Raw genomic sequence first — 27481 nt, 5'->3', positions numbered from 1 at the left:
CCCACGCTGTGCTTAGTCCCTTATTTGTCTGTAAAGACTTTTAGAATTGTGCCACAGTCCCAGGTACACTAACAGGGGTGCAGTGGGCTGACCCAGGCCAGGTGCCAGGCACCCACCAAAGCTGCTCTTTCACTCTCCTCCACAGCTGGACGGGGGAGACAAAATTTAACAAAGGGTTCATGAGTTGAGATAAGGGCCAGGAGGGCTCACTCACTGAATACTGTCATGGGCACAACAGGCTCAGCTTAGAGATATGAATTGAATTTATTACTATCAAAATAAGATCAGGATAATAAAAAGTAAAGTAAGAGCCTTAAAAACACCTTTCCCCCAGCACTCCCTCCTTCCCAACTCTACCTCCACCCAACAACAGCACAGGGAGAAATGGGGGTTAGGGTCAGTCCATGTTTCTGCTGCTGTTCATGGAGAGGAGTCCTTCCCCTGCTCCCATTCGCAGGGGAGACAGTTCTCCATGAACTTCCCCAACGTGATTACATCCCATGGGCAACAGTTCTCCCCAGACTGCTGCTGCATGGGTCACTCTTCCATGGGGTGCATCCAACAAGGACAGGCTGCTCCAGTCTGGGAGCAGGGCCCCTCTCTCCATGGAATCTCCCACAGGGTCACAGCCTCCTCTCGGTCATCCACCCACTCTGGTGGGGACTCCTCCCTGCGCTAGGGGTGGATCTCCGCGGGCTGCAGGGACACAGCTGCTTCTCTACTGTCTTTGCCATGAACTGCAGGGGAATCCCTGGTCTGGTGCCTGGAGCATCTCCTGCCCCTCCTTCTGCACTGACCTTGGTATCTGCAGAGTTGTTCTCACAAGTTCTCATTCCACTCTTCTCCTGTTGCAATTACAACCGTGCAACAGCTTTTTGTTTTCTTTCTTCTCAAATTTCTTATCACAGAGGCGTTACCACCATTGCTAATTGGCCCAGCACATCCATCTTTGGAGCTGCCAGGGACTGGCTCTGCTGGATGTGGAGGAAGCCATGCCTGCACCCAGTTCTGCTCCTGAGCTGTTGGTTTGTCTCCTGGGGTTGGTGACAGACCTGGCTTCCTGTGCCTGGTCATCACTGGACTGTTGTTGGGATCTGCTGTTATCCATCCTGCTCAGCTCAAACTCCCTGGGTCAGTGCCCTCTTGGTGACAGTGTGGCATCTGCTGGGGCTACCTCTCACTCCCAGTTCATCTGTGCTGGTGGGCTGACCTGCTCCTGTGCTTCTGACAGCAAATTCCCCAAATGTAAGTAAGCTCCTGTGCTTCCTTTCCAAGTATGCTGTGTATGTTTTGAAATGCATGTAGTCACTGTTCTTGATTAACTTAAAAAAATTTAGGTGACCTCAAGTCTTTAATTACCTGAAAAATGATTTATTTGGGAGAGTTACAATCTCCTGTGGGCAAGTAGTGCTCTGCCTCTTCAGACTCCTGGGGGTGACTGCATTAAGCATGTGGTACTGACAATAGCAACAGGAGTAGCTGCTCCAAATCAGTGGAAAGGTGGGGCTGAAGATCAATGGAGAATGATTACAGGGGAGGGATAGGCAGAAGCTACATCTCTCTTGAAGAGAGTTGTGTCTGTGTTGTCACTTGCCTGTGGCTCTTCAGTTGCTTAATTTACCTGGAGAAGTGCATGGTTGGATTCATAAACTGTGGGGCTGTGTCTGGTGGGAAAAAGCAGAGTTAAAATTAAAATATAATGTCTTTTGGAACAAAGTGGGTCTTTGACTATGTGGTCTTCCTGGGCAGGAGGCTTTCTTTGCAGCCAAGGTTGCAAAGCCTCCCCAGGCTATCCCCTTTCTTTGGCCTGCCACCCATGTCTTGTTGACCCTGATGGAACCAATAGTCTCCAGTATCACCATGAGGCAGATATGAAAACATGTTTATCTTCAACCCCTTCTCACCACAGTTCAACCGTGTTGCAAGTAATTTAAAATACAGTTGTCATCCTCATGTGGATAAAGGGGACTTACCAGGATTCCTTTTCTTGGAAGGAGACCTGCAGGAAAGACCTGCTTGCCATAAAAGACACAGGGAAATGTTGTCCCTAAGATAGACTTTAAAGATTTCTTACGTTTTTTTCTATTATCTAATCCATGTTGCTAAGTGCTGGCAGATATTTGTAGTGGGGTTTTCACAACAACCAAAGGCAGAATGTATCTTTCTATTGGACAGCTAATGAATCCCATAGAGAAGGGAAAAATGAAACGTGCAGTCAGTGAGTTATTTCATCATGTCTTGATACTGGTACACCAATGAGGCACACAAACCCAGAAAACAAAGAAAGTGATGAGCTGGGAGTAAACTTGTCAGTAACCTGTATGTGCTGTGGCTAATCAGGGCACAGCTCTATAGCTGCGTGGGTTTTTTTGAGTTTCTGTCTTTGTGCTTGATCCAGAATCTCCCCTCACTCTGGCTACACTCTGTGCTTGGTGCTGTATCTAGGCAAGCTGCACCATGTGCTTGTTGCCAAGAGGCTGTCAGAATGCTCACCAGTAACTGCAGTGAGATAGTATTTAGCCTGTATAATAATAGTTACATATATACCAGATATTTTGAAATTCTGAAAAGAAAATAATTTAAACATTTTGTATGTGTATTGCAAAGGTTTAATGCAAAATTTTAGCTGTGTGAATGTTTTAGGAGTGCAGGATGCATTGGTTTAAGATGCTGATTGTGGAACATACTTTTGAGGAAATTAAATTCATGTAAAGAATAGTTGTGATAATTTTCTGGGAACTCACTGAAGAGGAATGTGTATCTGTGTCCTTGTTTGTTTTTCTTAAGTCCTTTATAAGAAAGCTTTTATTTTTTCAAACCAGGATTTTGAATGAAGGCCTCAGGAAACCAGTCCAATTCCATTGTCTGTGGACTGAAACTCTTGAAAGGGTTCACTATCTCATTTTTCTACTAGAAATTTTATGAGGTCCTTTATTATACATTCTGAGAAAGCCCGTCTTCTGTTCACTTTTATTTTTCTTAAACACCGTTCTGAAGCTGAGTTACAAGTACAAAAACAGAAGGCTTGGGAGGACAATATATTTTAACACATGAAGCCTCAAGCCTGAAATCAGATCCATTGTGTTTTTTCAGGTGTGTGATTTTTCTTAAGGCACCAGCAGAAGTTCAGCTGCTTTGAGATCTGCAGGGAGCTTTTGTGAGCATACGGCTTCTTCAGGCTGAATATACTGCTTAATCATGTGTTGCATAACAGGCACTGATCTGCAGGGTTTGGAATGAGCTTTATCCTGTGTTGTGAATAAAAAACCATAGTCACCATAAAGGGTTATCTTAAGTAGTCACACAGAGGCCACTTACAACACAGGGTGGCTCATCAACTTTCTACTGTTTGAAATCAGCCCATTATTTTATACCTGTGAGTCTAGATGAACTGCAGAATGAAGGTCAGCAACCCTAAGATGAAATCCTTTCCTCTTCCATGCTCTTAAACACAACTTTTAACATCTCCAGTTATCGTTTCCCTTTGGAATTGCACAGTTCCTTCTTAAGTAATATGTTACAAACTCCTATTTTGAGAAAGTGATTAAGGGCATGTGTAAAAAAAAATCTACATGTTGATTTGTGTCCTCGACTTGCAAATATTTCTCCTTTTTTAAAGGCTGTCAAATCTTCAAACAGAGCACAAATTAGCTTTTAAAGGATGTTCAGGTATTTCTGTGCTACAGGAAGAAATGCCAGGAGGATGTTTTGGGAAAAGGAAAAATAGTACACTTAAATAATAATAAATAAATAAATTCTGTATTTAAATCAGATAAGCTGAAGTATGAGGAGTAGCTACAAAGGTTAGCTACTGAAAGTCATATGAGTGTCCCATATAAAGGACCAAAAGTGTATATGCATCAACCTTCACGTTTCATAAGCTTTAAGTATCCATGGAATTGCATGAGGCTGATGAAAATAATTTTCTACTCTGAATATTGTATACCTGCTCAAGAGCTTAAAATAGTTGCTTTGAACCTGCAGGAAAGGATATGCTGTGTAAGAAATATTTTGGTTATAGGTGACTTCATGAAAAATAACTTTGGTAGTTTATCTGCATTCTTTCAACTAATAGTCTGATGAGTCTTAGGTATTTGCAAGTAATTTCATACTTAAAAAGTAAGAAGCAGATTGTTTAGTACAATCAGTCTGGATTTCTTGGGAGGAAAATATTTTCTGTACAGCTATAAAGACACCGAGCATTGATTCTAAGTAGCATATTGATATATTAATATTTTGTTTCTTATATTGCAACAAATTTCAGCTGCTTCATGGTGATCTTATTCACTTGTGGTTGTCTCTTTGCATGTCCTAATTTAGAGCAACCACAACTCTTTGACTATAATTTTAATCATAAAGATAAATTAGTGATAAGGTAATTTCCAAGTACTGATTTTTTCAGCTTTGTATGTAATGGTTGGCTAGGTCTGAATATGTTCCAAGCTTTAATTCTGATAGCAGTTACTGTTGTTTCATACTGACCAGAATGTCAATGTAAATGAAGAAATTAATGTCTAGGATCAGTGAATGGATCTTCATGGAATCTATTTCATGCAGTTAGAAGTTACCATGTAGAAAAATTTTCCTGGGGGAATACACTACAACAGGTCCCTATTCTCAGAATGTCTTAACACGTCCTGATTCCACTAAATGGCATCTATTTCTCAGTTTTGCAGGTTACTGATAGGTAGTTTTTCTCAAAAGTAAAACCATGGTATCTTCAGCTCTATTTGGGTCTGCATGTGTCTACCTAGGCTGTGAAGTAAGGAGTAAATAATGTCATTTTTATTCAACCAATTCAAAAAATGATTCATATCTGTCAACACATTTCAAAACAAGCTTCATCTTTCCTAAACCTTATTGATGACTTTTCCTCTGCCAATTTTTCTTTAAGTTTATATGCACTACTCATCTTCATGCCTACTAGAAGAATGCTGTTAAAACTACAGTAAAACTCGTATTATTAGGTATTTTAACCTTGAAGATAAAATGTTCCCCAGCAGTAATGAGTGCACAGAAAAAAGTCATTTGTGCACTATAGGCTGCACAATTGTTAATAATTGCAGATTGTTAAAAGTACCCACCAAATTACATGTCTGTAATCTCCTTAAATGATCTTTATAAATGTCAAGAGATCATTCTATTTTCTAAATCTTAATTTGTTCAATTATACCAAGGCAACAGGTATAATGATAGTCTTTGAAAAAGCATGATCAATGAAAAATAGGCATGCAGTTTAATTTTTTTTGCTCGTGTGTAATGTGGACCTGTGAGTGCTGAGAGATGCTCTAGGGTCTGCTGTACAAGGAACAGAGTATTGTGAAGTTTTCTTTGAAATTGGAGCAGAGTTATCGTGTCTCCAAGTGAATTTATTTCTCTATACTGATTTTTTCCTTGGGTCTAAAAATTTGATATTGGTTTTGTAGCCTGCCTATCAATCTCAAATGAAAATACCTCTCAAACTTTTCCAGTTTTAACACCTAGTGCACTTGGTGCATAGAATATGGATCCTTATTCTATTCTAATGCATAGAATAAGGATAACAGTGTAGCAGAAATGTTAATATTTACATCTGAGCCAGTTGGACATTGCGGTTGCTGTAGGAATATCCATTTGGCACTGACACCCAGCATGGTATCTGAGGTTGTCAACACATTTGGTTAATGGATTTTGTAACAGGTGGTAGGCAGATCACTGAGGGCTGAACCAGCTTGAGTGGTGTTGCTGTCCCAGAGAAGGTATTAACAGCATGCCGTACACAATATTTTAAAATTTTTTTGAAGTCAATAATAATAGAAATTCTCAAAGTTAAAACAGTTTAAGTTTGGTTGTGGTTGGAGCACTGTCAGACCTTGCAGGTCAACTTTGTTTAGATGTGGAGGTGTCTTAAAGGGGTGGGACATTCGTTGGGTATAGTGGAACAAGATGCCCAAAGAAGATTTGATGCTTCAGTAGGTTCAGTGTGTGACTGGAGGAGCTGGGCAGCAAATAGACTGTTCTGATGCAAAAGTTTTATTTGACTTCAGTGGCATTGATGACTGCTCATGGACTGTGGGACTGCTTCCTCTTGTCCAGTTAAAGTGTGAAACAGACCTAATAACAGTTCTTGGTAAGAAAAGAAACAATAGGTGTTATTCCTTGTGTTTTCTGCATGTGAAAATATTCTGCTTTTCCTCTGACACTTTAATTCAAAATTGCAGCAAGATCTAAGGAATAGCCTTAGTAAATAAAAATGGGCATAATGACATATGCATCTCATATAGGCACATAATAATCACTAGCAGACATAAATAATCACTAGAAGAAATTTATATATGGTCGTGGTATTTGGTGGGTAGGTGAGTTTTCTAAAAAGAGTACATCTTTATATCAATAGGCCCCAAATTATTTATTAGAGGTAGCAAGCTGAATTTGGATGGCATGCACCAAGGTGACAGTATGCTGTCTTTTTGTCTGCAGTTTCCTTTTCTGCATGTTAAATAGTTATCCAACAGTGTGTGTTTTTCTGCAGCTGTCATCCATTGTGATTTTAATATTTTTTTTTAGTTAATTGATTTATTTAGATACCCTAAGCACATACTTGAGGTCATAAATTTAATGCCATCACAGAACTGAATGCATTGGGAAGGGCATTTGGATGCTTCCCAGTTTTCATGTTCACACCATGCAATGCTCTGTTAAAAAGAGCAGATCACACATGATGTGAGTAGAATGAGTATAGTCATTTGGACTAGAGGCACTTAAATGTTTAATAGACAGCCTTGTTTTTTTTCCCAGTGTTATTTCAAACCTCTGTCCTTCCAGGTGAGCTAATATGGTTATTAACTTTCAGTATTTTTGTTTCTCTGTATAAGCAACCCTTATACCTGTGCTAGGTTCTAGAAACAAAGCAAGAAAGCACTGTAAGCCCTGTGTCAGGCTTGCTGCTAGGCTGGGGTGAATAATTCAGCTCCTCCAGGAAGATCTGCCCAAGGCTGGGGTGAGTCAGTGAGGAGTGGTGGGGAAAGCAGGTTGAATGCCTCCATGATAATCAAGGAAATACTATGGCCTTCCTCAATCCCAGCCTAGGCAAAGTGTCTAAAATGAGCTAACTGCTGTCCCACGGAATTACATTAATAAGCAGAAAGTTATTCTGGTTGAAAGGCCATATCAGGCCTCCTATCAAAGGCTAAGGCTCTGATCGCTGTATCCTCTGATGTTCGATGCAAACACAAAATCTTACAAATGCAGTAAATGTTTTGTAAATAGATTTGGTCTAATAGCTTTTGACATTTCTTATGTGCAAAAGGAAATAATTAAAATAATTGTACTCTTGTTCATTTGATTTTTTGTCAAGATGTTGGTAATAGGATTAGTGTGTGCTGCTGCTGCTGGGTTTTAGTGGACCAGCATAATTTTCTTCAGTTCAGCAGGGTCTGTTCCTTGCCCTCCTAGCAACTGGTTAGAGCAGTAGAGTCGTGTTTGCAGTGTAGGGGAGAAACTGCAGACATCTGTAAGGAGCAGGTGACTGCTATAGGAAGCTTTCAACTGTGACACCACACTGGAACACAAGGTTGTACTGCACCTTGTGCCAGTTGTTATGCTATTGATGTGAATGCATCTCTTGTCTTTTCTCTGAGTTCTCAATATATAATTAATTTATTTTAATTAAATGCTTTATAATTTAGAAACTGGGACATTTATGTCAGTTGCTTGGCTGGATAGGTAGACAGAATGAGGTGGAAATCTAGCATCAAGGTGTAAAAGCAGTGTTGTATGTAACCCAATGCCTAAGCAGGTCTTATTCCAAAATAAGGCAGGAGGCTACAGATTAAACACGACTTCATAAAATTATTCTAAGTGGAAAGATCCAAAGAACTACAGAACTGAGAGTAGTTCTGCATGTGGTACTTTGTGTATACTAAATAATAGAATAGGTAGACATGGGTGTATGACATGAGGAGAAGGGAGAAATGTTAGCAAGCACCTGGGTCCTCAAATTCCCTGAGGGAACCATGGCTGATTAAATGTGATGGGAGGGTCCAAGGTCAGCCAAGTGGGCTGTAAGGGAGAGATGGAACAAAGGAAGCAACTGGAATTCAGTAGGAAGAACTGGAGGCCTTCCTACTTTGAAAAAGTCTTGGCTGCTCTTGCAGGTTCCCTGAAAAGGTTGATACAGTGCTAATAAGAAAGCAAATGAAATACTAAAATCAGTATTTCGTTAAATAGCACTTAAATATATTTTCTATTTACTTTTTGGCACATCTTATTACATACCCTAGTTCTGATGTTGTGTGCTGTTTGAGCCCCCATTGTCCTGGTCTTTGGAAATAAGGTGCAGAAAAGGGCAATTTTCATAGAATCAAGTGAAAGTCAAATGTAAAAATTAAATTAGAGTGAGATTGAATCCCTTTATGGAGCTTAAGTGTATAGGTACAGCTGTTTTGGATATAGTTTTACTCAAGCTACTACTAGATAACTATTTCCTGGAAGGAGAGGTGTACATAGCCATCATTCTATGTACATGTATTTTATGTGCATATGTTATACTAATAATATTAATTTTAAAATTTGTTGATGATTGCTGTTGGAGTAATGTTCAATTGGACTCAATACAGATGTTACTATGGGATTACAGTGAACATGTGAGCTGCAAATCATTTACTTGATTTAGTTGACTAAACAGTGCTTGAAATTTCATAAAAGATATTTTTATTCTTTGTGCCAGCTGTCTAATAGCAATGTGGAAACTCTTCAAATACAAAATTCTTGTTAATCTGGGCTTGACTAATGAGTAGGAAACAGAACAGTGTTCCGATTGCTCTAATTTGAGTGAGTCATTATAGCCAATTCATTTGGCATAGCCTGTACACAACAGTCCTGCAATGGACATTCAGATTCTGATGTCAAATTTCCTTTACTCATAGATCCTTTTACTTTCAGACAATGCTGAATCTTTCTTAATCTGACAGTTAAATTACTGCTTTTTTCCCCCATGTCTTTGTGCCAGCAGAATTTGTACCTTATTGAGTCTTTTATAAATGTTGAAGAATTAAATTATATCAGGAGATCTGATATAAGATCATAAAAGGATCCTTAGTAGATATTCCTTTAGGTGGTTGGAGCCAGTAACATTTTTTCTTTTACAAAATGTCAGACTTGGTATGTGGCAATAAATCTATTGGACAGAATACTTACTGGCTCATAAAAAACTGTGATTTTAAATCTTCTATGTGAATGGGAACCAGTATAATTGATATATGGCATATAAAAGCAATACTTTGGTCCAATATTAGAATGTATTCAGAATTCAAATTGAAAAAGGTTTTCTGATGGGAGATTGTGATCTCTGCTTAGCTCTAAATGATTATAGGTTTTAGGGAGTTATTCTAGCTTTCCAGCCATGTATGTTCCTATGCGTCTTCTAAAATGAAGAATTATCCCATGCAGTAGAGGTCTGGAATGATTCTCCTGAGCTAATAATGCCCAGACTGGTATTTGCCTTGTAATGCTGTAATGTTTTGTTGCTATGCAAGAGAAAGCAGCAACTTGCTAATTTAAGTCTAACATTCAGATACCATTCTTCTTTTGTTCTTAACATAGGTCCTTGACTAATCAGGCACAGTCAGATCATTTGACTTGGCTGAAAGTTACTGTAATTTACTGGCTTCTTAATTTAGTGCTATAAAACTGCATAGTACAAGCACTTGTCTCATGAATGTGTAGCCTATAATATTTCATAATTATTATATTTTATTTAAATAAGATAAATCTTTTAATTAAAACTTTCTACTGAGGGCAATGTGAGAAGCAAAAACAGTGTGCCTGGAGGAGCTATTACTGAAGGGTTTGTGTGGCTCTCCTGGCTAGTGGGATTAGGTAGCACTTGTCAAATTTAGACTAAAATACAGCAGTGATGTCTATGACAAGCCAAATCTTTGAAAGTGGGTTTCTAATAATAAACTTACCCTTTTTTTCTGTATTCCCTAACCCTTTGTTTAATTGTAAAGGGTTTGGAAGCTCAGTTGTTTGTACATAGCTATTCAAGTGGAGCTCTGGGACAGCATGTGATTAATATACCTTTGTTCACCTCTGCCTTGATTACTGTCTGAGCAGTTTTATGATGGGGGAGGAAAGTCTTGGGACCAAATAGTTGGTGGTCAAACAAGTTCTCAGGAGGATTCCAGAACCTACATGACATGTGGTTAAATTAATCCAAGTTTTCATTTGTAACTAGGCCTCATGTTTTAAGTTACACCTTCCAATTACTCTGAAAGAACACAGCTCAAGGATGGCAATTAGAATCAAGCAGTCAGACTGCATGATCCTGATTTCTGTTCTGAGCCAATCTCTGAATCCTCCTGTGCATTGTGAAAATACATAGATCAAGTATGATCAAGTGAAATTCTGGTAGATAACAGATAGCTTTCTGCTGACAGTCACCAGAACACAAAACATAGGAGCAAATACAATAATATTCATTTATCTGCTTACCCCATACAGGGAATTAGAACACTACTTGTGACATTGGGAAGCACAGAAGGATATGGCCTGGACCTTAAAGATTTTCTAGTTCAATCTCCTGCCATGGGCAGGGGTGTATTTCACTAGATCAGCTTGATCAAATCCCCATTCAAGCTGACCTTGAACATTTCCAAGGATGGCACATTCACAACTTCTCTGGGCAACTTTTTCCGATGATTTTCCAACCTCATCATGAACAACTTCTTCTTTAGGTCCAAACTAAACCTACACTCTTTCTGCTTAAAGTGATTGTTCCTTTTCCTGTTATTATTAGCCTTGGCAAAAAGACTCTGATTCTTATAACCTCCCTTTATATACTGGGAGGCTGCAGTAGGGTTTATCTGGAGCTGTCTCTTCTCCAGCCTGAAAAACCCCATCTTTGTCCTCATAAAAGAGGTATTCCAGCCCTCTGACTTTTGTGACTCTTCTCTGGACCCACTGTATAGCAGGTCCATGTCTGTCTTCTACTGAGGACACCAGAACTGGATGTAGCACTCCAGGTATGGTCTCACAAGAACAGAGGAATATAAAGGGAGAGAAGTGGGGAAGGAGTTAGTGTTTCAAATAACTAACATCCAGGCTATCAAGTGCAGAACTGATTCTAAATGTATGGTAAATGCCTTCTTACCATTACGTTGTGCAGGTTTCTCTAGAGATATGAGCTGCCAAATTAATGAGCAATGAAATGAAACAATATCTTTTGGCTCCAAATGTTTTCCATTTTATTCTTGGTTTCTGGCATTTTCCCTATCCATTGGCCCATAATTAACTTATTTGTTTAAAATTCAGTAGGTACCTAGGGATTTAAAAGCTAATGTGTCCTTAATCATGGACAGTAATTCTAATCCTACTCTCTTTGCAAGTGGGAGAAAAATGCAACTGCAATTTAAAGAAGAGCCTGCCTCCTTTCACCTTCCCTTCCAGATATTTGCCCTCTGCCTATTGCTTTCCTCTCTCTTGTGTCAGGAAGGTCACCTCCATGATAAATGGAGAAATGATCTGGGTCAGTTTTGCATATCCATGTCCGTGTTTGCCGGGTGTGCTTTGTTTAACGTGGGCTATGTTCCCAGCATGATTTATTTCACTGTCAGAGTTGGCTGTGGAAGCACAGGGGAAGGAGTGGAGGCTGAGGGGGAGTGGGACAGGAAGTAGGGAAGGTGTCTTTCCAGGGTGCATGCTGACCATACTTGCTTGTGCTGCCTGTGCAGTGCTTAATCTGATATCTCCTGTCAGTTGTCCACTATTAAGTGCCAGAGACAAGGGGATATCTTTTCATCTCCTTGTTTCTCAGTCCTTCTGTCACTTCTATCTCAGGTCTGTAGGTTGCCCCTGCAGGAATATTAAATATGACTGAGTTTAACCACCTGTCCTGGGACATTTTTGGTAGGACAGACATGATTTTCCTTGATTTTGAGTAAAAATAATTCCCATGAGTACATCCCATTCTCCAGCTAAGAGAGTTTTGGCTGTGCCACATGGTCTTTATGATGACATGGCCTACTAAGGGTAAGGTGGTGTTTTGGAGGTGCAGATTTGCCTCCAGGAGGTGGCAGGTATGTGGACTTCAAGCAACCTGATTATTTGGAACCCAGTGTTGCTGTCCATGCTATCCATTTCAACTGAGCTGAAGTTCCTACTCTTACCTCCTGCCTCCTTTCCACATGCTGCTGATGTTTCCCATGATCATCAGGTAATGAAATATTTCAAGAAATCACAGCTTGAAATATTAGCCATGTGTTCAAAGAGGTGCAAATGAAATTGTTCCTTGTTGAGGGGATCTGTTGAACAGTGAGAATAGTTACAACTATTCGATTAGGAGTCCTTTCTACAGGGATCTAGGAGGAAGGACTGACAGGGTATTTTGTCTGTGTTCTGCAAAATAGGCTTTGGTCTGCCTTGATGTCATCTGGGCTGTGCACTAAGAGGGTAGCAGTAAGAGCAAAGCTCTTCATTTAGTGGAGGAGAACTTAGAGAACATACCTGCAGCCCCCCAAAGGGCTTAAAAACTTACTGGGTAAATAAAAGAATGTTTAAATTTAGGCTTAAAGCTACATCTGGAGAAAGACTTGAGTCTTCCAGAATGGGACTGGGACTACCATTTACAGAGAGCTGAAAAGGTGATCAAATAGACATGACATCAAAAATGCAAAATGAGATGGTAACTTAGGTCTTCCAGTCCAGAGCCCTCCTCAAAACAGACTGATTTCGAAGTTGTCTTTTGCTTTCCTATCATTCTTTCTGGAAATTATTAGTAGGATTAAGCACAATTTAAAATTGTAAACCTCTGCCTTCCAATATAGGTGGCTCTTTCATGAAAACAGTCACAGGCAACATTTTGGGGATTCTAACCAAGGTGGCAGAGATCTAACTTGTGACCAAAGCTTTTCAGATGTACTTCTAAGCAGAATTTTCAGTTAGTAATAATTTCAAAAAGTTTTGAAAGACTTTCCCCCTTTTTTATGAATCAATAATGAATTTGAAAAGAGACTCTTTTACATTTTGTGATCAGGTGTTTTCCATGTAGCCAACAGCTGCATCCCTTCATGCAGACCCAGCAGATAGGACACAAGCCTGTGTGCTTTGCAGGGATGTCAGTCCATGGCTGGCATTACAATGAAGGCAGGCACTAGTGGAAGAAGTTACAGTGAACTACAAGCAGACACATTTTTAAGTGACAGCATGTGCATGCAGTGAAGTCTGTGGTAGCTTGTGCATGCTGTGTGTTAAGGAAGTTGCTTTCAATAGACAAATAGGTGCTTTAATGACAGAAATGGAGCAAAGTATCTTGAAACCAGATAGGGAGACTGTAACAGCTGTTCAGCTATTTCTTAAAATGCACCCTTACTACTATGGAAGAAATGCAAGACACATGGTGAGACTGCAGCCACTATTTATACACGACCCCTCAGTCCCTGGAGAAATTTCTTTCATTTATGAATATCAAAGCTTTAAAAAAAAAAAAAGCCAACATATTTTACAGGTTACATTTATATATTCAGGGTTGTGAATGTGTACTATCATTGTGTGGTAGATGCTAATCCTAGATTTAAAACTTCTTTTTCTCTCAGGGTGGGAACACATTATTCACATCTGGAGCTCACTAGAAAGGGGCATTGAGAGTTGTTTGGCAGCTTGCATTCATAATTATTTCAGTACTGGAAGCTTCAGTACAGGAGCCCCAGTAAAAGGGCATAGTACCTCAGACTTCATGCAGATAAAGCTCATGTAGATGCAGTAAAAGATCTTTTATAGCTTGTATGGAGTATGATTAGTATAGCTGACATTTATTAGACATGTAAACTATTATAAGTGTTCATATCTAAAATTGTGTGTTCTCTGTAAGCAAAAAATTTAAGTTTTATTTGCCCAAATTAAGACCAAGCAGTGAGAGAACACTAGTCAAGATTTTTTTTCCTGGAAAAATAGACTGGTTTAGATATGCTTATTATATGTATATTTCACCTTCCTAAGGTAGAGATATTTCAAACACAGCAAGGCCATTCAGAACGTTGCTAGAAAGACAACATGAATTTCCTGAGGAGCCTTCCTGAAAGAAGAACTGACTGTATTTTGGACCATCAAAAAGAGTGTGGCTTACACATATTTTGGATGCTTGTATATGTCATTTTCCAGACATAATTTCTAATTGTTTTAAAACTGGTTGGAACTGCCTTTTAAAGCATATCTTCTATTCTAGATTGCTGTTCTGAATACACTCAAGTGACTGACTTGCTTTAAGCAAGAAATTCACAAAATAATAGCAAGGACCTAAACACTCTTCAAAATTCTAGGCTGTGGTTTATAGGAAGTAGTAATTTGCATTAATGTCTCCTGTATTGCAAGGGTATAGTCAATCGGGAATCTCACTATGCCTTCAGAAAGTAGACATGCATCTGTTAGCTATCCAAAATCCTATTTTAAATCTTGAAGGGACCTCCAAGTAAATCTTAAAGCTTTGTCAAGCTTTTGTGCTTGTGTCCACTGCAGTCCCTGAAGAGAGAAGGCTACAGGGTCACACCTGTTCCTTGAAATGAATCGTGTAATTTATGATCAAGTGGCTTTGGGGTCACAATAGAGAGATACAAAATCCCCAGGGGACAAAACAGATTCTTTCATCTGCATGATTTAAACAGGTGTTGCCACCTTTTATGCCAGCTGCCAAATCTTGGAAGAAAGCAATGCTAAGGAATAGAAGAGAAAAATAAGGCAGCAGTATGTTGTCCTGAAATTTGTGTGCCACTGGTTGGTTTTTATTCCGCTTGTGGAAGTGCAGAAGTAGGAAGGAGATGCCATTCTGTTTGCAAGATATTTTTCTGACCCTTGGACATATTGAGTGTTAGTCCTGAGCTAGCTGATAAATAATCATTCTAGGCTGAAGAGTTGAAAAATGCTGCATATATTTTTGAGTGGATCTCTTACCAAATTAGAACTAAAAGATAAATGGGGATTGGAACTAAAACAGAGCTTGGTTTTGTTCTCAAAAGTAAAACATAGTTAAAGGCAAGAGTTTGGCACAGAATTTGCAATTCTCTGAATTTATAAGTTCTAAAATGAGTTGGTGTGACGGGTCTTTCTTATTTACAGCAAAAGGCTTTTTACACGAATTGTTGATTGGAAGTACTGGAGTAACATGGGTAACAAAATACCTTGCTTACAATTATTTATGAGGAACTGCAGATACTTCTTGATCACTGAAACAGCACTGGCAGTTCAATCCTGAAGAATAAGCAAATGTGATATTTACAGAGACTTAGAGCTTGTGCAGCTGATCTATATAAAATTCTTAAGGGAAAGAGGAAAAACATAACTCTGCTCAGTTAAAGTGAAAAGAGACCTTTCTAACTTAATTGCATGGCTAATTTTTCAGGGCTGAATTTGAAATTGGTATGAAAAATCTTAAAAATATATATAAATATAGAAAAAGTAGGTAACTTTTATTACTGTTGTTGATATCTACTAAAGAGTAAATAATTTTGTTTTCACATAAACCTTGTTTCTTTTTATTAAGAAAAAAATGCAGTGTAATTGAGGTGACTTTGCAACAGGATCACTAGTCCCGGATGTTGAGAAGCATTATGATTCCTCATGTGGATTAGCTGAGACAAAATGACAGCTAGAGATAAGCCCTTAAAGAGGATGGACAGAAGACAATGGTTTTTCAGGCCAGAGTAGATGGGCCAGGATGAGTATGTCAGTACCAATGCACTCTGAGAATGGGCTACATGTCAGGTTATTGATTGCTGGGAGAGGCAGTGGCTGTGTGTGTGATGGGAATGTCATGGGATGAGAGGCTCAGTGCTGCTCCCGGGCTTGTGGCTGCAGCTGTCCTCTTCCAGATCACTGTATTCTTGACTGGGTGTGATGACAGCTTAAATTAATGTGTGGCTCAGCAAATTTCAGGTAGTTTGTGTATGATGAGGGTGCACTTGTGTTTCAGCCTTGCTCCATGGCAAGCCCGTGGGGGTTACAATGAGGATGAGAAGAGTACGTGTTCAACTTGAATCAAGAAGTGAAGAAAGAAACTAATCTGCCAGTAAGTGAATGTCTTCCCCCAGAAACCAGGCAGCTTAATCGCAGTTAGGAAATCAAACTTGACACCCTCGTTTCTGTGGAACTTGATGTGCATCATGAAGTTTGTGCTGGGTTAATATTCCAGTCTGAGGTGACATGGAAACCTGTCCTGTGTGACACTGCAAACAAGACCGAGTTCTCCTTCTGAGACCTCAAGTTTTTACTTCTGTCTAATATTACTTTAGTGACTGAGCAGAAGGGTATAGAGGTCTGCATTTGGAAGGAATAATAGAAACCTTTGGTATTGACTCAAAACTCTGTGCATGCAATAAATATCATGTCCATCTATGATATTTATCATATATCATATGATATATGAGTTGTTTAAATTTATATCCAGGATGTGCAAACTACACTCTTTTGCTTCCCAGCTTATAACTTCATATTTACCAGCAAACATTCTCTATAAAGATTGTCCTTAAAAAAACCCAACAAACACCAACAAAACATTCTAGATAACAAACCAATATTTGAAAATACAACAGAGATGTAAACCTAAAGCCCCGAGTGTCACATGTAGCCACCTTCATTTGCTAGTCTATGTTGCCATTTCAAATAGGTTCATGAAAGATGGAAAATGGGAGTTGTAGTTACCCTGGTTAGTTGTGGAATTGATTAAGAAACTGTCAACAAATGATATCTCAAAAAAAAAAATCCTTGTTATTTTGTTTTGAAAAACTTGCTTCTCTTGTTTCAGAAACATCAAATCGACCATGGTTTCCTCAGTTTCAGAATGAAAGACTGGATTTATTTTTTTGGTTTTTTAATTTGTTTTTTTGAGCTGAGTTAGGTGAAGCTGGTCTTTATGGCAAATGAAAGGAAATGGGCTTGTCTATTTGGGGGGATGTTTGTTTTATTTGTTTTATGTTTTTGGGGGGTTCTTTCCCTTATGGGAAGAACTGGGTTGATGCTGTTCTGGAGAAAAGAAAAATCTTTGATCAGGCTGCAAACTCTACTTTTCAGAGGAAGTATCTAATAGGATTTTCTGAACACAAAAATCTGGAGATGATAATAGTTGCTATATTGTTGATTCCCAAACTCATAGACTTCAGATATTAGCCATTCCAAGGCCTGACACTTGACACAAGTTTTCTCTAAATGTCACGTCACTGTCTTGGTACATGGAGTTCACCTTATTATTAATACATTTGATGACCTGCCATTTCAATCTTCAAGTATTTCCTTGGGGGAGGGAGAAGAGAGATGGAATCTCTGGTTCTGAATTGGCAAAATTCCCAAATGCATAAATTTGTGTGAAAAAGAATATGAAACCGTAAGGGATTTCTTCAACACTATTTTAACACTATTAATAGTCTTTTGTTCCATCTTAATACAGAATAACCATGTTTCTCTTTTTCACTTGCTGTTTATTGAAACTAATTAGTGTGACAGCTTGGCCTATTTCAGTAGATTGAGTGTAGAGATGTAACCTGAAAGATCTCAGCTGCACTGATAAGTTTGCTGTCACAAAATAGAGGTAAAAGTTGCACAGTTAATGAACGACCTGAAGTTTGGACTTTCAAGGTTGCATCTCTTATTGACAGCCTGGCTACTCAGTTGCAGAGCATAGTAGATCACATAGCAGGCTTTAAACAAACAAGAAATATGGGTCTTAGAGTATATAATTGTATAATAGTTTATATGATTATATGTAATATATTATAAAATATATTTCAATATCATAGAAAAATAAATTAAGACCCTTTTCTCTGAATAATTGAATTTTTTTCTTCCTGCCCATCTCTAGGAAATATCTTGGGATGATGGGGGGTTGCCTCGGGTAAGAATTCAGATTTCAAATGCATTGTCTTTAAACTTGGAAACTGATTGGATTCACATTTTTTTCTCCAGTTGCTTACAGCTCTCAAACTCTTAGTAATAATTCAATTCTTCTGAATGTCCTCACTGGGAAAGTGTTCAAAGGTCCTTTACTGTGAATTAAATAGCATGAGACATTGGTTAAACTTTAATATTTTTTGCATCAATTGAAATTCTTGATGCATTTGGTTGCCTTGCATCAGAAGTAAAACTGGTCAGCAGTTTAAAAAACCCAACCTCCTTGTCTTGTTTAAGAAAGTTTATGTAGAGGTTGGGGTGAAGATGAAGTAACATGATCTGGGCACCCTGCTGGATCTCTGACTGTCTACAGACAATGCCTGGCATGGGATAGAAACAAAAACTGTGGAAGTCTGAGGAAAGCACCTCTGAGGACTCTTTTTAACAGCAAAATAGTTTTTGAAAATTTGCCTATTACATTTTAGGCTTTCTGTATTGGAATCAGCAGAATTCTATATTCCCCATGTGCTTCTTCAATTTGCATAAAACATTAGTTTGCAAACACAGGGAAGCACTGGCTCATTGGAGCCTGCTAATTAACCACAGTCTAGGATGGTGCACTGGTACAAACAGTCTTCCCCTGTTTCTTGCAGTAAGTCGGACATAATTGCTGAATATTGAGTCTTTGAATTTTCTGGTTGTCTGTTCCAAATTCTTAGTTTGCATTATGCAAAAGATCTTTAATACTTCATAACACTAGATGCAAACAATATTTTTAAAAAACCAGGAAAATAGGAGAGGCTTTAAACTATGCTACATAAGTTTGTACTTCAGGAATGGTCATAAGGGCTTGTATTTTTTCAGAACTGAGGATAAACTATTACTAAGCAAAATTATATGAACCAAATTACAGATTATTAATCAATCTCTGATAAAGAGCATTTCACCTCTGCCCACTTAGGCAGCCTACATTTAAAGTAAAACCATGTTTAGGAGAAACAGCTAATACCGAAAACAAAATTTTATTCTATTCTTGATGTCTTAAGTGCCCCCAGCTGTGTGATTGACAAGATCATATCTGTGTTTTGGCTTTACAATCAGATTTTAGAGACATTAGCATTTGTGCAGAAGTCATCATGCTTACCCAGGGTTAGGGTTTTCTTAAGTGCTTGAGAAGCGTTAGCAAAACACAAAGCAGCGCCTTTATATGGAAAGCTATGCAGGACTACTTTTTCGGCTAAGCTAAGGTGCTGCTGATGGAATTCAGAAAATGACCACTCACTTCAGTGAGAAGAACATATAGCAATTCATGTATGCAGGCTCCCAACAGCCTGGAGAGACACGAACAAGTGCCTCTTGTGAGCCTTTTGGCAACTGCACTTCATGTTCAGTCATGCTAGTTAGGCAGGGGTTTAGAGAAGAGATGAATGGAGGAAGCTTGTATTAGAAGGAAGTATACACTACTGAACAAGATTCAAAGGTCTCTTGTGTAGCTGGCTGGTACCTTTGCCATAATACATCAGATAAAGCTTAAGCTGCTAGGGAGAAAAACCTCACCATCAGTATGGAATTGATTTCATGCAATGTCCACACGTGCATTCCCTACAGAGCTCTCAAACCCAAGCTGTAATTTTATAGGTGGGATCACCACCAACCAAAAAGTAAGATCCACTTACTTTTCTGGAGGTGGCAGTCCAACTGGAGTGTACATCACTTGAGAATCCACAAGAAAATCCAGTGTTTTGTGTGTGTAATACTTTGGACGTCAGCGTTACACTTCTTGCTGTCCTTGCCAGGTCTGTGTCCAAGACGCTGGTTAGATAAAAAGGCAGGGGAGCTTTCAAAGACTGTGGGAGACTGTCCTGTCACCTTGTAGAATTAACTGTCTTGGCTGCTCTGGCCTGAGCTGGAGGCAGTCCTTGCTGGAGCATGTAGCTACACACCTTCCCTCTGGTAGCTCTGAGCCCAGCACCCTGGCTGCCAGCACTGGGCTTGTTGTGATGCTGGAGTCCTCTGCTGCCTCTAGAGCTGTGTACTGTTTCCCAACCTGCTGCCTTCCTGCTTTCCATCACTTCTTGCAATAGAGTTAAGCATAGCTCAGTAGCCAGAGTCTGTGCTGTGTAACAGCTTTCCTTTTCCTATTCAAAGAGGAAGAAAATCATTTGGTATTGAGTCATTTAACCATTTAACCAGTGCTTTGGAACCAGAATTTTCTTAGTTGACCTTAGGTTAGAAACTGACCACTTAAGCATTGTTCTCCTTGCTTTGAAGTGGTTAGTTCATACTTTTAATAATGTACACTTGGATTGCCTTAAGTTGACATAGTGTTTTCTTGAAGATTTATAGGCATTTCCTATTGTTAGAAGACTGAAACGAGACAAAATATATCATGTGCCTGATGTGAAGTAAACACACTTTATATTCCATCATTTCCCTTGGAGATTATTTTCACCTGCTCAAATTTGCTTTTTCAACAAAAAGTGGATGCACAGACAATACAGAAGTTTTGTCTCAATGTAGTAATTAAATTTAAAAAATCTCTTTCTTCTATCACTCCCTGAAATTAGCAATTCCCGATAGTGGCATAAATATAACTATCTTTTCTTTCGGTTTATAGATAGGGACATAATTCAATTTTTTTCAAATTGGGTAAATTTGCTTGAACTTGAATTTAATGAACTTGTGTCAAGTATTATAGAGCACAGCTATGCCACCTTGCCTTCCAATTTACTGTCTTCATGAATCACAACTTTTCAGTGTTTTGCTGAATACTAATAACATTTAATTAGAGGTTAGTTGGAGAATATGTGGTGCCTTCCTTTCATTTATGATGAATTTTTGATTTTCATGTGTTACATTTACTGGTTATGTCAATAAAGCAGCTCTGTGCTTGTATCCATAGATGAAGAAAACTTAAGCATGCTGTTTAGCTCACAGTAGAATGAAAATGTGATTGCTACTTAAGCACTGTTGTTATTGCTTATATGTGAACTACTTCAGTAGTTATCTGCATTACATTCTTAAAAGGAGTTTAAGAAACAGAAGTTTCACAAAGAAAGAATGAGTCTGATGGATAAAGTCAGCTGCAACATGTTACTCCGTAAGGTAAAGGGTGAATATTATCCTTTTGTCAAGGATGGCTACAACAATGGCTACAACAAATTGCTCAAAAACTAAACCAGTTAATCAAGCATGTTGCCATTTTTGAACAAAAAAATAGAACTTGAATTTTGGCATGTAGGTACCTGGATGTCTCTGTACTTCCCTACCACCTTTGAAACCAAATAGATTACCTCATTCAGTGACTTTGGACAAGAAACTCTATGATTGGTTTTGCTTTTCTGATAAATATTTTACACAGTGCAGGAAAGAATTTGTAGCAACATAAGCAACTGTAAGACTTAACCAGGAAAGATTCTCTTATTTTCAAGTCTCTTAAATGATGTAAATTGTTATCACGTGTAGGAATAACTGCTAAGTTTTTAATCCCATAAGTGACAAATAATGAAACAACTGATGCTTTTCTATTTTTAAATGGGCAGATGGTATTGTACATCTAAGTGTAATTGCAGTGTGGGAGACTTTGTTTTGTTTTTGTTTTTTTCTCAGTTAGAAACTAATACTTCATACGGTTTTCTGAAGGGGGGATAAAAAGGGTTGTTGTCAGGTTTGGTTTTTAGGAATCTTAAAAGTCGTTGCTTAAATGCTTTTGGGTGTCTAGCTATTATGACTAGCTATGACAGACAATGAAATTGATGCAATTGCAAAAGGAAATGAATGGAGAAAAACCCTGTGTGGGGATTGTTTATAGGAGAATTTATTATTAGCCTATTTGCTCTTGAAATATGGCTAGAGAGTGAGAATTAGGCAGTTCCTCCAAGGCTATGCCGTGCTGCAGTTGAACTGTACACATTGATGAGCTTTTGAGAGTGCTGCCTTTCTCCTTTTAGGAGGCCTTGTGATAGTCACTAAGTGCTAGGAACCCTCACTAGTATAAACCAGTAATTTATTAGTTTGATTTTTGTTTTGCTTGAGCCTTACAATCATTACTTCAATTGACACCAGTAAAGGCTTTTTAGTTGTGGCAAAGCACAAAAGAATCTGTTAACTGCTCCCTAGTGGTTTTGGAAGTGTGGAAAAAGTATAGGTAGAGTCAAAGAAACAATTCACAGTAAGTATTTGCTGAAATGAGTCTTAGTGAAAATCTGAAACAGACCTGAAGTTTGAGGACTTGAGGAAAATTAATTGATGGATATCTTCAGCAGTAATATCATCAGCATGTGTGAAATACAACTTGAAGACAGAGGTTTTGACTGGAGGTTTATTGTTGCTGTAAAATGAATGTCAAACAACCAGCAGTCCAGTTTGAAGCTACCATTTAGCCTGATAGAGGTTAAGGAGAGTGAAGTATTTCTAACCCACATTGTTACTGGAGACAGTCGGTTTTTTTGGTTTTGTTTAGTTTTATTTTTTAATTTTTTAATTTTTTTTGCGCTGGTGTACAATATTGATTTATTCCCAAAATAATTTGTAGGGCTATAGAACCATATTACATGGTGTTGTCCATTTTGCTGACTCCTTTTTTCAACTTCTTATTCTACACAATTGCTCCTTCTTTTAGGAGAGAATGTAAATATTAAATTTCCCTTTATTTAAGATGTAAATCATTTGAGTTGTCAGATGACAAGTACAGTAACAGCTGGCCTAATTGTTTTAAAGTGTGCGAAGTCACTTTAGCCCTTAAATCTTATGGAATGTGTCCCTCTGCAGGGAAACCAAACTTGTTGAAAATTATTTCAGGAAAGAGTTCCTCTAAAGGAAAAGGAGAGGGGGGTGTGACAGCAGAAAGTTCCTAACGAGGCTCATTGCTGGTCTCTGATGGTGGGATAAGACCAACAAAAAACCCCAACCGAACAAAACCCCTCAGTTTTTAATTTCTGAATGGACAGTGCTCCGTGTTTATATTTTTAGCAGTTTAGTCAATGGAAAAGTATTCAGTACCACTTCCTCCGATTTTCAGATAATACATGGTGCTCAAACTGCCCTGCCTGCTGTGGATCTGTGTGTTGCATAGTCAGGAAAAGAGAACTGATGCTTATATAACACCCAAGTGCAGCACCTCTGCTTGCTGTGGAAATATAGCTCATTTAAAAGTAATGTTAATTTTCACAGGATGAATCACTAACCAAGGAATGACACAAAATGTGAAAGGCTCCTATACAAGAAGGAGTTTCTCTATGAAGGCAGGAGATAACAGGCAAGGTATAATAGCCTTGAAAATCCTTGGTGAAATGTGCAGGGTGGGTGTGGGTTTCCTGACACTAGAAATAAGGCTGCAATCAAATGAAACTTGAAAATTGGTCCAGTATCTCAATAGAAGACTGGAAGACTACAGAAGATTGCTTTAAAAATGCAGGATATTATAGTCTCAGAAATTGGAAAGTAGTAGAAATAGAGTGAAAAGGAACTGCTACTGGTATCTGAACTGGTCTTAACAGTTGTGAAAGGCTCACCTTATCTCCTTTAGAAACAAAGTCTACCATAAAAGCTCACTGATTTTCAATGAGGCAAAAATTCTGCACATAGCCACTTCTAAATGAAACATAATCAACTGGACCTGTCATTCAATTTCTGTGGCTTTGCACCTTTAGAGGGCTCCTGTCAAGCTACTGCTGCTGCTATGTTTTTTTCTATTTTAGACTTTTGCATATAGCCAATGGGTTTAAAAGTGCACAGTCTGATTCTTTGTGAGTTGCAATTCTGGTGTGAAGCCCTGCCCAATGCAGTACCACACCTCTGAGATGAATTTATCTGTACAAATTGATACAAAATACCTTGTTACTGAATTGTGATCTGTCATTGTGAATGCCTCAATCATGTTTTAAGATGGATAATTGACTAGGAAATAGCTCAGTCTTCTGGCTGCCAATATTTTCTTGTGTGCCTTACATTTTTATTAGTCCCTTCAGGAGGATTTTTCCTTCTTTAGGACTTTAGATAAGATAGCTGGTAATTTATCTTGTCTCCATTCTCAGAGTATTTATCTACTGAAATAGCTGATAATTCCTTTCCAAGGCTTGTCAAAAACTTGAATTAATGCAGAGTATAAATGATATTTCTCTTAAATAATTATATTTGGGCTTTTGCACTTTATTTTAAGTTAACAAATGCCAAAAAAATATTGCACTGAATGTTGTTGGTCCTACAGTCTTAAAAACATTAGCAGGGGCAAGCCTGGGGAAAATACCAGAAGGAAACCAGCTTTCTGTGAAACGAGAGACAAGAGACTTCCTTCATTGTGGTTCCCTGCCTTAATGATTGTGCTGGAGGTGTTGGTACACACTAGGAAACGTGGACTGATTTGTATGCCATGTCTTGAAGGACCTCCCACGGCTTTTGATTTCAAAAACAAATGTCAGTTTGCAGGTTATCTGTGCTGTGTGGCTCTGACTGGCAGGAGTCCTGCACTGCACACTGGGGGCTGCAGCTTGGGGAGGGTGGCAGGGGAGGGGTGATGCTCCCTGGCCCTGGCAGCAGGGCAGGCTGGACACTCTGCATCCTGCATCCCTGCAGCTTCCAAGCACAAGGTGTTAGTCCTTGCACAGTGCACTTCACAGAGGAACAATGGTGAGCTAGCTGAAATCAGCAGCACACAGAAATACAAACCAGGAGTAATTGTGATGCCTAGACAGGCTTCAAGACCTCAGAAATACTTTAAGCCTTAAAGGGCATCCAAAACCTTAGCTTTTGAAACCTGGCATTGTATTGCTGATGACTGACAGGCAAATGTAACAAAGCAGCACTGATTTGCAGTTGTCAAGATGTGGGAAATACCTTGATACTATGACTGGAAATACACTACAATAAGAAGAGCAAATAAATAACTATATTCTTTTCTTGCTTAGCCTTCAAAATTGATTTAATGGTTCACCTTATAGGCAAGGTCCTTTACATTGGTACTCCATGTAGAAGCTGAAGGTGCCAGTTCAACAGCTGGGTTCACTGGAAAAAATTACTTAGAGGCAAAGCCATACGTGGAGAATTGAACAAAAAAGTTCAGTAGTTTTAAGGTGAGATTGATTTTTAAATGCCAACCCATGTTACTGTTACATTGCAAACAACTTCCTGAGTTCCACATGGCCAAGAATCGGGGCTCTTAGTTAAATCTAAACCTCAAAATGTGTGACATGTAGATATGTTTCTTGTTGAATTACTAGAAGGAAAATGGCCACGGTAAATTGTGATAGGAGACATCAAGAGTAATTGCAAAAATATTTTTCTACTTTTTATATTTTTTTCAAAACTGCCGCTTGCTCTGAGGGGAAAATACCTTTGGTGAAGAACTTCAGTGCCACTGGTTAGCTATCCTAATTTAGTGCTGCTGAATCCTTTCCTATAGTGTAATTCGAGTAGAAAAGTTATAGAAAAAAGTCAGACCACAGTTAGACAAATGCCAGAAAAAAATGCCTGTCTTTATGTGGCAGCTTTGAATGCTTTGAATATGCGAGTTTGAATATGTTTGAATTTCCACAAATTTGGAAAATATTTCCTGTGAATGAGTGAAGGAGCAAAAGAAGTGAAAAAGGGGAGCTCCCGTGGGTAGAAGAGAGGAGGAGCTGCAATGAATAAGGGGTAAAGCAGAGTCACTTTGGAACAATTGGTAAGAAAGCAAGGGAGGATCCCCATAACTGATGACATTTGAGGCTAGAAATTTACCATAAAGATGTTTGACAGCCTTCAAAAGGCTGATATGACTCTTGGTTTATCAGCAGTAATAGAAATCAGACTTAATTATCTCTACTTTAATGAAGAAATGTAATATGTAGTGATAACTTGAATGTGTTATTTTTGCTTCATGACTTACCTTGTGTTTTTCAACACTTGTGCCACATCCTCAACAGAGTGTTATGAAGGAGGCCTTTAATCAGAACTATTTTGTTTTAATGTTTCTCTTTAGTCTCACTTCTTGACAGCCAAATCTTTGCTGATGTAATTGGGAAATGTTTCAAGGCTGCTCTCTGTTCACCTAATTAAGAAAATGATTGGGTCCCCAGAGGGACACATCTCCCTAGGTGAGACAAATGAAAGAATTGCTCTCCTGCTGTAGAAAAGCCAATTGGAACATTTTGAGAATATCTTTGAGATCAAAGTATATTTTAAATTTTCCTTTGTGCCTCAGCTGAGCTAAACGAAAGAAGAGCATAGCCCAACATACATATTTATATTGAAGGAAATGAATCACTATGATAAGTCATATATAGAGGGGTTTGTGGCATCCACAATGAGATATTCATCCCTCCTGTGCCTGATGAATAAAAAGGTAGTCACTGGTCTCTCAGACATATTATAGTGCTCATCTAAAGCTTCCTTCTTTTGTTATTGGCTTATTTTTCAGAAGATGCTATTGATAAATTGTAATTCCACCTAATAATCTACACACTGAAAATGCAGGCCAAAATTTAAATGCTGAGAAATACAGGAAAACTCAAATAGTTTAGTGAAAGTTTCCAGAATTCTCACTGAATTTAAGTTCAAGAAGGACATGCTTTAGGAAAGTAAAAGGTCTAATATACCAATGAATCTTACCTAGTTTGAAACAAAACAAAACAAAGAAAACCCCTCTAAATAAATATAAACCCAGGAGAGCCAGTTAGGAAAACTTCCATATTAATCTTATATTTGAAAGTAATTATTTTCCCTCTTTATCTCAGACTAGGACAAACTGTTTTTATCCATGCCTAGCACAGTAGACAGTTAAGGGAAATAAAGCATGCACGTGGCACTGTAATGTTGGGAGGATGGACTGGGAGAAATGGAAGTTACTAGTAAGAGTCTTAAAGCAAAAAGAATGAGATTTCAGAGTCCCATATTACAAGGAAGGGTCTATAAACTGACATTTTCCCAAACTTCCTAATTGTGTGCTCAACACCCAGAGGTATAAAATAGCTATGGCATACGGCTCATGCTATGATTAGTCTCATCTCTTGCAATGCTTTAAAAATAATCAGCAGGATCCGTGTTCCCTCTATACCATCCATCTGGATAGTAAAATTAAGCAGAAAGGCACTCAGACCTATTTCAGGACTGTGGCATTTCTCGACAAAAAGGGTACAGCTAAGGAGCATTAGGGATAATCAGTATTCAGTTGTTAACAGCCATCACAATCCAAGTCTTCATCTTAAAAAAAAAAAAAAAAAAGACCAGCCATGATACAAACAGAATTACCTTCACCCTATGTCATTGCAAATAAAGGTCATTTAGCCACTTTCCAGCAACTCACTGGAAAGCTAATGGCAACCATGCTTATATTCCCAGAATCTTCTTGTCCTTGCCTTTTGGCTACCTTAGGTTTTTCTGTTTGGATGGCTGAAAATGCAGAGTGAAACTGTGTAAGCAGCAGGTTTCTAAGAAAGTAAAATTATGTACTGATTTGGAACCTGCTCATTCAGAGAGCAAACAGCAAAAAGCTTTTGGCTCTGCTTGGGTGGAATTGAAGGAAATGAATGTACAGCTTCATTTGCTGCGAGACGGTATTGCTGCTTTGAAATATCAAAATATCAAAGGGCCATCAGATCACCCTCCTGATATTGCTAGAGTTTAACATTACTCAAAAATCTGCACTTGAGGAATT

At 38.5% G+C, this 27481-nt stretch overlaps 1 long non-coding RNA gene across 3 annotated transcripts in view; it reads right to left on the bottom strand.

Moving 5' to 3' along the window:
- Nucleotides 1-240: 240 nt before the first annotated feature.
- LOC148224603 (uncharacterized) overlaps nucleotides 241-27481 on the bottom strand; it is an 81270-nt gene continuing 54029 nt past the window's right edge. The window contains exons 2-3 of one of the 3 annotated variants that reach the window (XR_015799577.1): nucleotides 19527-19988; nucleotides 241-3248 (exon numbers count right to left, since the gene is read on the bottom strand). This is a non-coding gene — a long non-coding RNA (uncharacterized LOC148224603). The remainder of the gene's footprint in view (nucleotides 3249-19526; nucleotides 19989-27481) is intronic. The other 2 variants (XR_015799578.1, XR_015799576.1) reach the window with 2 other exon arrangements.

This window comes from Sturnus vulgaris, chromosome 2 (assembly GCF_052056855.1).
Source record: "Sturnus vulgaris isolate bStuVul1 chromosome 2, bStuVul1.hap1, whole genome shotgun sequence".
NCBI lineage: Eukaryota > Metazoa > Chordata > Aves > Passeriformes > Sturnidae > Sturnus > Sturnus vulgaris.
Note: the sequence above shows the minus strand (reverse complement) of the source record. Positions and strands in the feature narration are given on the sequence as shown.